Source organism: Motacilla alba, chromosome 3 (genome assembly GCF_015832195.1).
Source record: "Motacilla alba alba isolate MOTALB_02 chromosome 3, Motacilla_alba_V1.0_pri, whole genome shotgun sequence".
In the NCBI taxonomy this organism is placed as follows: Eukaryota; Metazoa; Chordata; class Aves; order Passeriformes; family Motacillidae; genus Motacilla; species Motacilla alba.
Window position 1 is genome coordinate 45477806 of NC_052018.1, and position 11153 is coordinate 45488958.

The window sequence follows — 11153 nt, forward strand, 5'->3', positions numbered from 1 at the left end:
TGATGTCTCTTATTTCAGAATGTACTAACTGCATATTGTACTTAGCCTACATGTATATGAAGACAAGAAATAGCATATTGTATATAAAAACAGGAAAATGCATTTTTCATGTAAAAAATGTTTTTCTTCGCGTCTTCTGGCAAAAAAGTGGGCTGCCTACTAGTAATTGCACATCGTGTTTTAAAATAATGATGCAGATTTTTAATGTGTGTCACTTGCATTGCCCTGCCTGTCTCCTGTCCCAGCCTGCAAAAGCACATTGCTGGAGGAAGAGACCCTGAATGCCCTCAGTGCAGCAGCTCACATACTTGCTTTATAAGTTAGATGCTTTAAGAAAGTTTCTTCCAAATCTCATTCCAATTCAGCAAGTTTTGAAGATCTAACCTTTACCTTATACTCTACACATCATAGCTAAATCACGTTATGTCTAAAATACACGTGCTTCAAATCTGAGAGATAAATCTTCTGTTCAAGTAAAAGTTTAACTAAAATAAAACCAAAAACCCAGGATTTCTGGGAAGTGACAGGCACAAAGAAGTCTCAAAACACTATATACTTCTAACTCCTTGCAGTAACTCCTTCTAACCTCAAACACGCTCTGCTCTCTAAGTATGGGCACACATTCCTGAACTTGTGGATAATGACTCATGCTAACAAAGTGCTGGTCATGTACAAAACACTTCAAGAGAAGGTCAGTATTTGTTAATGCCAACAGAGAATTTCTTCTAGGCACTAAGCCATCCGCAGCTTTTCACATGCATTACTATACGGCTTGCCAACTGGACATGGGGAAAAAACACTTACAGTGACCATCTGAATGCAGTCAGTGTGAGCCACAGATGATGGGTTTTGATGCAGCTACGAAAGGCTTGCAAAGGAAGCATAGCATTGCTCTAACACGGCTCCCTCCACACCTTTCTCCTTGGCACCAGCCAGGTCATGGCCACCTCATCCTGAAACAAAGGCTTCATTTAGTGCTTTGCTTAGGGTTAGGGTTAAGAAACCCACAAGCCTAGAGCTCCAGGGACACTGGAACCACAATAGCCATGCCAAGGGAAGCACAGCACTGCCCCAACATTGTTCCCTCCACACCTTTCTGCTTGGAACCAGGCACAGTAAAAGGTTGCTTTTACTGCTCCACTCAGTTAGGGCTAATAAACCCACAAAACCTAGAGCTCCAGGGACACTGGAACTTCAAAACGCATGCCAAGAGCAGCACGGCACTGCCCCAACATTGCTCCCTCCACACCTTTCTCCTTAGCCTCAGCTCATGCTCCTTTTATTGCTCTACTTAGGGTTAGTGTTATGCTTAGGTTTGGTCCTAGGGTTTGATTTATGCTTTAAGAAAACCACAAAGCCTAAAGCTCCAGGAATACTGGAATTTTAAAAGCAGAAGTTGCCTCTACAGCTACTCATCATGTTCAATGGCCAGTGCAGGGTAAGGCAAGGGCACAGAGCTCATTTCTTCTCTCATATAGAATCCTGAGATTCTATACTGAATCTCAGGAATCACTGCAAGAAATCTCTTGTGTGTAGGACTGGGACATGCTGAAGCCAGGGCTCTCCCACAGCTGTCCAGTTCCAGGATGATGCACAAGCTGTTGTTCATTCCACACAGAGAAACTGCATCCCTGACTTCCAGCCTTCCTGCAACCCAGTCCTGCTCTCTCCTGGAGCTGTTCCCTCAACAGAGTTCATAAATTAGTTAGAGGCAAAGACCATGGGCCCCCATGATTGGACTAGGCGTCTTCCACTCTGATAGTAATGCTTGGGAGATAGCCCTGGGGAATAAGATACCTGGAGAACAGAATTGAGCAAATCTCTTTACACAAACAAACAAATTTTCTGTGACGGATTCAGACTTGTCTATTTAAAATGCTTTTACTGATAGGGACATACCCACTGACCATTGTTTCTTCCCTGACCCGTTGCATGTCAACAGTATTTTTCAGTGCCTACGTGCACAGATTTCACCCTCACTGTGTCATCTTGCACTTTCATTTCCTTTCTCGTGGTTTCTGGGGACAAGGCTTTCTAAAAGGCAATGTTCCATTTTCTGCTTTCAGAAGGACCTCTCTGATGGCAATCTTTCAAATTTCTATTCTTGACTGCTCAAAGTTGAGCCAAGTGGGAGGGTTAAGAAGAATTCTGCTACAATTCATCTAATGGACTTCCCAATTTTCCATTTATTAAAGTACTGTATTTAACATTGTTTATGGAACTTGAATTACAAGGGCGGGTCACATGACTGAGAAGAATGCACTTGGAGTACAGCATCAGCAAACAGGCTGAACAGATATTGAAAGAGAGGAAAAAACAACTGCATTGAAGCAGAAGGTAAGCCTCGAGGCTTTAGAGAAAAGCAAAAGTAATTAGCTAGTAATAAGCAAAAATAAAGAAAGGCAGAAATTAAAAAAAAAGAAGGAAAGTAAAAGAGGAGGACAGGAGGAAAATGCATGCACAAGGCAGAGACTTTTCTTATTTTTCATCTTTTCAGTCATTCTGCAATATTCTTGCATCCTTATGGCTCACAAAATTCTTTGTAGAGAAGAATTGTATTGATATTCTTAGTCCTCAGCTTCAGTCAGCCACATTCTGCATTTAATATTGATTCCACAGTATCAGAAAAGATCTCAGCAAGTTAAGTGATGCAACCGGATCATGAACAAATGTTTGCGTGCCTTTTAACCCTCCTGCAACCAGCTAGCACTTGAGTCAAGCATTTCTACCAATTCTACTGAAGTCACAAGGAAATGTTTTCTTTGCTTAGTATCATCTCATGAGATGTGCAACGAGAAAAGACATGCGACAGGCTATTGTGCAATTGCAGCCTTACACCAGGATTGTTCAGAGCATGGCACAGGGAAAAAGGGCCTATTTTTTGACTGCAGTGGGAACTCAAACATAGCAGAGATGGGGATAAAATTGCACTGAAGTTAAATGCTTTATTTTATTGCTGCTTTCCTCAAGTGGCTCACATCAGCAGCATCTCTGCTTGGTCACTCTGAAAAGTGCTGTTACAGAAATCTGCCTTTCCACTCACTTTAAAGATTGATCTTAGCATTTGTTTTCCACCACAAACAGTTTGAATCTCTCCCTGTTCATTGAACCAAATCTTTATGTAGTTTCTGGTAGACTTAGCTGCTCCTAGGAGCCATTCCTCAGAAACACAAAGAATGGAAGTACTTGGTGAAGTACAGCCTAGAAGTACCTTTCCTCTCCGTCACTTGGTTTTAGACAGTGACCAGCCTGTTCCTTTTCCCTTTGTGCTGAGTACCTCTTGACAAGAAAGAGCTGGTCTTTTGGTGGAGTATCGAGTATCTGCTTTCTCCAGATGTCTGGAGATACCAGCAGATTCTCACAGGGCATCTGCCACTCGGGCTTCTCTTGAGACCATTCAGGGTTTACGAGACAACACTGTTCCCTTTGCTTCTTACCAGCTGGCCAGGAGTAGGTGAGGGCACAACTCACATCGAGGTCACTTATGTGCACAGAGATTTGGTTGCAAATATTAAGAGGAGTCCTACACAGAATTTGTACAGCCCCAAACAAACTGAGCTGTCAGAGATACCAGCTTGCTCTGAGCCAACAAGGCCTGACAGTCAGTGTGCTCCTCCACAGCATGGCCATGGCTGCAGGACACCCTCCAGGAGAAAGTACATCACCACCAGCTCTGCCTGAGCAACTCTTCAGGCTGCACAGGCACAGCTGGGAAGGAAGGCAAGGTCTCTGAAGGTCTGCTGTCAGAGCTTCACCTGTAATAGCAAATGTCATAACTGTCAGCACATGGGCTTTTGTGTTACAAACACAAATGGGTTTCAAGTTTTTAGTACCATGGTTCTAAAATATATATGCCCATGCATAAAAATTGTCTAGCTCTAGCACACTAGAAAAATGCTATTTTCTCCCTGAAGAAAGATCAGATGTGATGCAAATGGTAAAAAGGGCTTTTGGACAGAAAGGGGGGAGATTTTTTCACTTCTATCCTTTAAAAAAACAAAGGAAAAAAGATAGTCCTATTTTACTTTCCTCCAGTGTCATAGAATCGTCTTTTTGTCTTTGGACATAAGTACAAGGCTACTGTGTCACTGTACTTGTATGTTGTAATTTAATATAATTGCATTGTTGATAGTAACTGGAAAAAATCCTCCATCCATTAGGAATATCCTCCAAGGAAAATGCATGTGTGCCTAAAAAAATAGAGATGACTTTTGTAAACAAGAACAACATTCAATTAGTTATGGAAGTCCCATCTAATATGATGATGAAAAGGCAACTCAGAGGCCACATTGATATTTGATATGTGGTACACTGTGCTATGACTTTGAAAGTAGGGCAGGTATGAGAAAAGAGAAGCATCTGTTATCAATCCTTGTGAAAAAAAAAAACCAATAAAATTAATTCCAGAATACTTGTCCTACCAAGATGCTGGACTACTGCTTCCACCAAATAGTTCCCATGTGTTTACCGAGCTACTGTCAATCATTTATTGTTGGTCCTACCTCAGAGGCATCAGGATATCTTATTTATCAAAGCTGTCCAGATTTTGCATGCCAGTATAAATCCTATTTCTCAGTTATGCTAAGTAGGTACTACGTGTGATTGGACCTAAATCAAGGCAGAAAATTGTAGTCCTATAAATCATTGTTTGGGAAAGGCATTATTAGAGGTGAAAATCATAGTATGTAGCATTGGATACTTAGCGGAATGGCACTAAAATGAAGAAACACGAAGTGAGAATGGTTACTTAAAACTGCCTATTAGCTTGGAACATACCAGTATAGTCAGCAAGACTCCTCTTTACTTTCTCTAACAAGACACCAGGTTTTTTTGCCAGTGTCATTCAAGGTGCCTTTGAGCACATGGGTGTGTAATTTGGTGTTATGTAACTCCATTTGATGTTATATCTGAGAAAACCACTCCACTTAGAGATCTTGTACACAACCATGACAGACATGCTGATCAATCAAAACTGCTGCCAGGTGGTAAGAGAGCTCAGAAGGGTAATTAACCAAAACTGAAAGTTAACAGAAACGCCAACATCTGTCATGCAGAATAATTCCATTTTGGTGACATCGTGTGATTACGTTCTGTCTCAGATTTTTATTATTCTCTATATAACCTTCTGTAGAGAATGCTTTCTAGAACTCCTGATGGAGAATCCAGTTAATAAGCTGTGATCATGGGATTTTTTTGAATTAGCTGTTAGTGGTCAGGTCCTTTGCCTCATGTTAGGGAAGGAGTAAGCAACGCAGAGGACATTGTTCTCCAAGAAACTCCAGGCAAATGGAGGAAGGAAGAGTGCCTCTGAGGGTAGGCTTTACTCACCTTGCAGTTTTGAGGATCCAGGAACTGTGGGAGTCATAGCTGTGAAGCAAATGCTCTCTGAATCACAGAATTACTCAATAGAAGTGCATGGCGCACCCTGTCTGTAACACTCTGGTAGGCTGAAACATACCCCGAGGACTAAAATGTCTCTTGGAAAAGGAATCAAAATATTTGTATTTAAAGAGGAAGTAAGGTGACTTCGAAATTCTCCAAATGGTCTTTAGCAAAATTACCCACACTTCATTTTAACCCAATGTAGTGGCAACTAAAAGGGATAGTGGCAGATTTGATTAAAACAATAGACAAAAATATTAGTGACCTAGATACATATTTGAAAGTGCCTCTGACTGGGGACATTTACAGCAAAACATATGTCTGAGAGGAATGCTCACAGAGAGGAATGCTACTGTAGCAAATTGACTGGATAATAATTCAGAAGCTCTACTGCCTCCTATTCCTGATATTAAGATAATTTCCTATATGAAGCAGGAGAGCCACTTAAGCTATCCAAAGTTTTCAGAAGTGCCTGTGAAACTTTGGAAACTAAAAGATAGGACTCTTGGAGTTGGAGTCCAGAGCCAAGTTTAGCAGGAGGCACTCCACACTGATTTTCATGGGACCTAGACTCGCACAGAAATGCAGGGGACATCAGTACGCATGTGCTCTTCCAATACAGTTGTACAAGTGCTTCCAAGACCCAGCTGACTCATGCTTCGATTGCACTGTGCTGTGCAATGCCACACATAAAGCTTTTATTGCACTCCGTATGCATCTTGAAAATACATTACTCAACCAAGCTTAGACATGACTTTGTCATTTCATTGCAGTCTCTTTGTCACTCTCAATCCTTCTGTACTTCATTCTCACGCTTTTTATAAAAAGAGTCTCTGTTTGACCAGTCCTTGCAATATAAAAAGCAATCTACGCTGCAACTTTTTCTGTAGCTGCCCATCCTACTTTGAAAGGTAATTCTGAGGCAAGGACCTCGTTCTTTGTTTTTGTCAAACACACAAGTGCTTTTAAAATGACCTGGAGCTTATATCAGTTGCTGGACTAGCAAGAAAATTACAGGGGCAAATAACAGCTTCTGGGATTGAATTTGGCAGAGAAGTTCAAATGAGGTTAAATATGATTTAGTGTCACACTAAGCCCTGGTGTGAAGAAAATGGAAACTGCACTGGCAACAAGGGACAAGAAAGATGAGGCATCTGATATTTGCATTTTTTCTTACTTCCTATTAACACACAATTCCTTATTTGAGGAAAATATTTCCCTCATAAATTGCCTTTGTAGTATTTTAAGCAGGGAAAAATAGAAAGAAAAGCACTAGGTAGTTTTATCTCCTTGCAAATCTCCAGAAAAGTCCTCAGTCTACAATTACATACAACTCCACTGGATAGCATTAGCATGATCATACTGGGTCAGAGCAAAGGTCCATCAGCTCAGAGTCCTGCCTCCCACAGTGATCAAAAGCAGACTTGTGAGAAGATTACAAAAATCTCCAGAACAAGCATATGATGGTATTTCCCACTGATGTTCTCACGGTCTCCTCAGGCATTTCCTCAGCCAGACATGATTGCTGAATGTTTAATCTTGGTAGATTTTTCTTCCACGAGCCTGTGCAGGCTCCCTCTGAATCCTATGAACTTTTACCACCCGCCTCAAAATGCAGCAAGAAATCCCACAGCCCAATTACAGGCTATGTGCAAGAAACACCTTGTTATTGTTGTTGTTGTTGTTGTTGAGAGTTGGTTATTTGCTGTTCACCTCTGCACCTTAGACTGGAAAAGACTGTGAGCAAACACTCCTTGTTTATCCCCCCACCTCAACTGACAATTTTACAGGGCTCCCAGTTCTACCTCTTGTTCCTACCAGCAACCTTTCACCATGCATGTGGCTCCTTTGGGAACCTTTCAGAGCCCTCGCTCCTTCCTCAGATGGGGACCAGAACTGTGTCGGCTTGTCAGCACAGATTTATCCAGTGGTGGTGTTCTTATTTTTCTGTTTTTATCTAAAGGGAATCAATTTGATTTTCTTTTTATCACCACTGAGCTGAAATTTTGACAGAATTATCTGCTGTAATTCTGAGATTTTGGTATTGCATCGTGAATGCATTGACATGTAAATGATCAAGTCAGAGGCTGTAATTTTATATATTGGGACTGGTTTCTTTCCCCCAGGGGCATCATTTTACCAACACACTGAACTCCTCCTTTGAAAGAAAGTTCAACTTTTTGAAGTATGCCTTCTTGCTTTAATAATCTGTTTCATCCTGCTGTTAAGCAATGCCAGCATCCTCTCACCCTTTCTTAAGGCTTTCTTCACATGTGGTATGCATTTCTTGAATGTTTCCAGTATGTCCCCAAAGGGTCTCCATGCCATCTGCAAGGACTGAATTCCCCCAGCTAAGCCTTCTGATTTTTTTTTTTTTTGAGCAAGTATTCTCCTTTTTATGTAGCCTCTTATTTTGAAGCTGGTATAAGTAGGTAAGTTCTCTACCTGCTTATTAAGCATACTTTCATAGAGAAGATTATAAAATTGGACATAGATCCCACAGAAAAACAAGAAGATTAACTCATAACCTCTGTGGCAGCCACCAACCTCCCTGATGTAGTAAACTATGAATCAGAACATAAAGGTGATATAATGCTCAGGTAATAGGACAGCTGTACTAAACATGATAGGTGGATTTCCCTTAGTGAGGCACGTAAGAACCTTCGGCACTTTAAGTTAAATGAAATTAATGCTTTTAAGTGAAAGGAATATGTCCACACTTACAAGGCATGTACCATGATCATGGAACAGACACCATGGACAAAATTTAAATTCATCTTTCCTGCATTTTTTCTTTCTTTGTGGAAAACTGAAAAAAGCACCTCTTTATCAAAAAAAAAGGTGCCAGTCCCATCCCAAACAAGTTGTAATTCCTACCATAATTGATGCCTGATTGCTGCATCAAACCGTGAAAAACCACTTCTCTGTGAATGGCTAACAGCTGGGATATTCTGCTGAGATCCAGTGGATTCTGGAAGCTGTAAGAATTTTCTGTGTGTCTTGAAGTTCAGTCCCTGCAATCTCAAGAAGAGTAAATTTATCAGGTAAGGTGTCAGAAACTGCACATAAAAATATGTCCATTTTGTAAACTCATTTTCCCTCCAGAGGTTTTGTACTTCAGGACTTTCTCAATTTTTCATCCTCCCCTGCGATGCAGAAGAATCTGTTTAGAACCCCCTCAACATTAGAAAAACAGGCTTTAAGAACAGAGATTGTGGCAGGTGGAGAATTATGCGGATGCAGTAAAGTCAGGGAGGAAAAGGCATAGTAATGGAAAGTTGCCCACAACTCAAAAGAATGGTCCTTTCATTGGCCTTTCCCATTAAAAGGTTAAACATTATAAAATCCAAGCAAGGATGGTGGTAAATTCTCCTGACTATCATGTTAAGATTGTCAGACACAAGCAGAACCATGTCCAGAGATGGCATTTTGCTTACTCCAAAGACCGAAACTAGATACTATTTGATTAGGGATGAGAGGGACAACATTTCCAACAGTTTTTTAATGAAATAATATTGCAACTCAATCCTGAAAGGTGCAGAATATTTTCCTCCTGAGGCTCTGATGGTTTTTATTCCCTCTAAGCTTAGGAAAATCTTCTCAAAGCAATGGGTCTCTGCAAATCATTATCCTTACAAGAGCACCTGCTCTTACTTGGTGCTTGTAAGAAGTGTGCGCACAGGGCTTGACAGCCTCCCAAGACAGCCCTGGCAGAAGTGATTTAACTCAGAACTACCTGTTATAGAAACCCAATGTTCTCTCTGTCAGACTGAAGGGCCTGTCATCATTCAGGGAAGTTAAATGGTCTGATTTGGAGGAGAGGGAAATTATTCCTCAGCAGCAGCAACCAGAAAGATCTCTTGGTTATGAGCAACGGAGTAAAACTCTGTACAAAATGTGTTAGAGACAGCAGAGTACTGCCCATCTTTTCTGTTTTAAAAGCGTAGTAGCTAGGCACACATAAGATGTATTCCTCCTACATCCGGTTATGTGGTTTCTCTCTGATCATTGAGCTCAGCCTTTTTGGTTGTTTCAAAGCTCATTACGCATGCTAATTTACGTGAGCTTTCTCAGTCATATACAAATGAAGTTACTGATATGCACTTGATTGCATAATAAGCACACACCATGGAACAGGAAGGGCTTTTTGTCAGAGAATATAAACCCACTTCAAACATCAAACATTCGTAAGCACAGTAGTAAAATAAAAGCTGTAACAAGTATTTATGATTCACTGACTCCTTTTTTCCTTCCAAAATGAAAATTCAGGAAGATAAATTCAAAACTGATAACAAAAAACTTACTTACGTAAAAACAAAAATCTATAAAGGATAAAATCTGGAGATATTAAAAGACCAAGCAGGTCTTTTATATATTTTAAGCAATTATTGAAGAATGTATTGTTTTTATCAAATGGTTGTGATTGTTTTTTTTTTTATTTTGCAACAGATGCTAGGACAAAAGGAAAGCTGTGCAGAGACACTTTTTATTCCTGTGAGCAGCACCAAAAATACAGATATATGAAGAGGAGCACTTCCTAGTGACAGGAAAACAGTCCAGACACGCAGCACTCACACCCACAGAGAAGATGGTATGCATAAAATGCCATGTTTTGAAATTCCAGCTCATTATACTGTGAGAATACTCCAGGGGCTGAAAAACAAAATGCCAAAAGAGTACTTTGGTACTTGGGACAGGATTATCTGGTGACCTTGGCTGCCTAATTATCATGCATCAAATTTAATTGGGCTCCTGCAATCTCAGGCACCTCCAAAGGGACTTTCATCTCACTCACAATGAACACATTTTGGCTGAAGGTGTCTTACTTTGTAAGAGTGTCCTGCAGAGGTGTTCAGGGACAGCAGAGGTACCAAACCTGCGGTGAGATGTGGGTAGTTACACACCACCTCCCTGTCAACTGCTAAAGGAAAGGCAGGCAAATCCCAGTCCTGCAGTTGTTTGACTTGCATAACAAGCCAAAGCTCTCAGGGAAACCAGTACTATCTGTCTCCATGCAGGATGACACATACCTCAGCTGTTTCACCCTTTGGAAAGGAAAGGAAATGACACATTTACTATAGCAACCCCAGCCTGCCATTTCAAATCTTCTGGTGAAGAGAAAGTCATCATGGGCTGATCAGATGGTTCAACAGGAGCTTGCTAAAGGTGGAAGAACAATTTTTGGACCATGTTTTCTATTCCCTGCAGGAGCAGACCTCCCAGGCCTGGTGGGTGCATTGCTTTCCTGGGAGATCATGACAGATCTGTGATGCTGTGGACATGCTGCAGAAACACAACAGCCTTCCTCAAGTAAAACGTGGAAGGAAAAAGAAAATAAAAAGGATGAAATTTCATCTTGACTTTATTCTTCACTTGACATCTATCTCCTCCTTTCCCCCCCTTCTCACTATCAGCATTTTACATTCTTTTGCAACTGGAACCATCTGCTTAAGCACTCAGTATGGGTCACTTTTCAATCCTCTTGGTCACTCCCCAGTCTGGGGTCAGAGGCTCTGGATTTAAGACACAAAAGAAGTTTGGGAAATTATCTAATTGAGCAAAAGCCAGGAGATATGAAACCTCATGGTAAAATGCATCCACCATTTCTAGGCTTAGGTGGGGAACTCTGAGAGCAGCCTGCAGACAAGACAAAGGCACAAATAAAACCTTTCAGACAACTGTCCCTAACTAAACCCACCAAAGTAGCAAATATTTTTGTTTCTTGGGCCACAGCTGCTCCCAGAGACCAAATAAGACCTTGCTGGGATGGC

At 41.0% G+C, this 11153-nt stretch overlaps 1 long non-coding RNA gene across 1 annotated transcript; it reads left to right on the forward strand.

Annotated features, from left to right (window-relative positions):
• The first annotated feature begins 1572 nt into the window (after nt 1–1572).
• On the forward strand, nt 1573–10724 carry LOC119699890. The gene is made up of 3 exons (XR_005256581.1): nt 1573–2337; nt 9832–9973; nt 10591–10724. It is a non-coding gene; the product is annotated as an uncharacterized LOC119699890 (long non-coding RNA).
• Nucleotides 10725–11153: the final 429 nt, after the last annotated feature.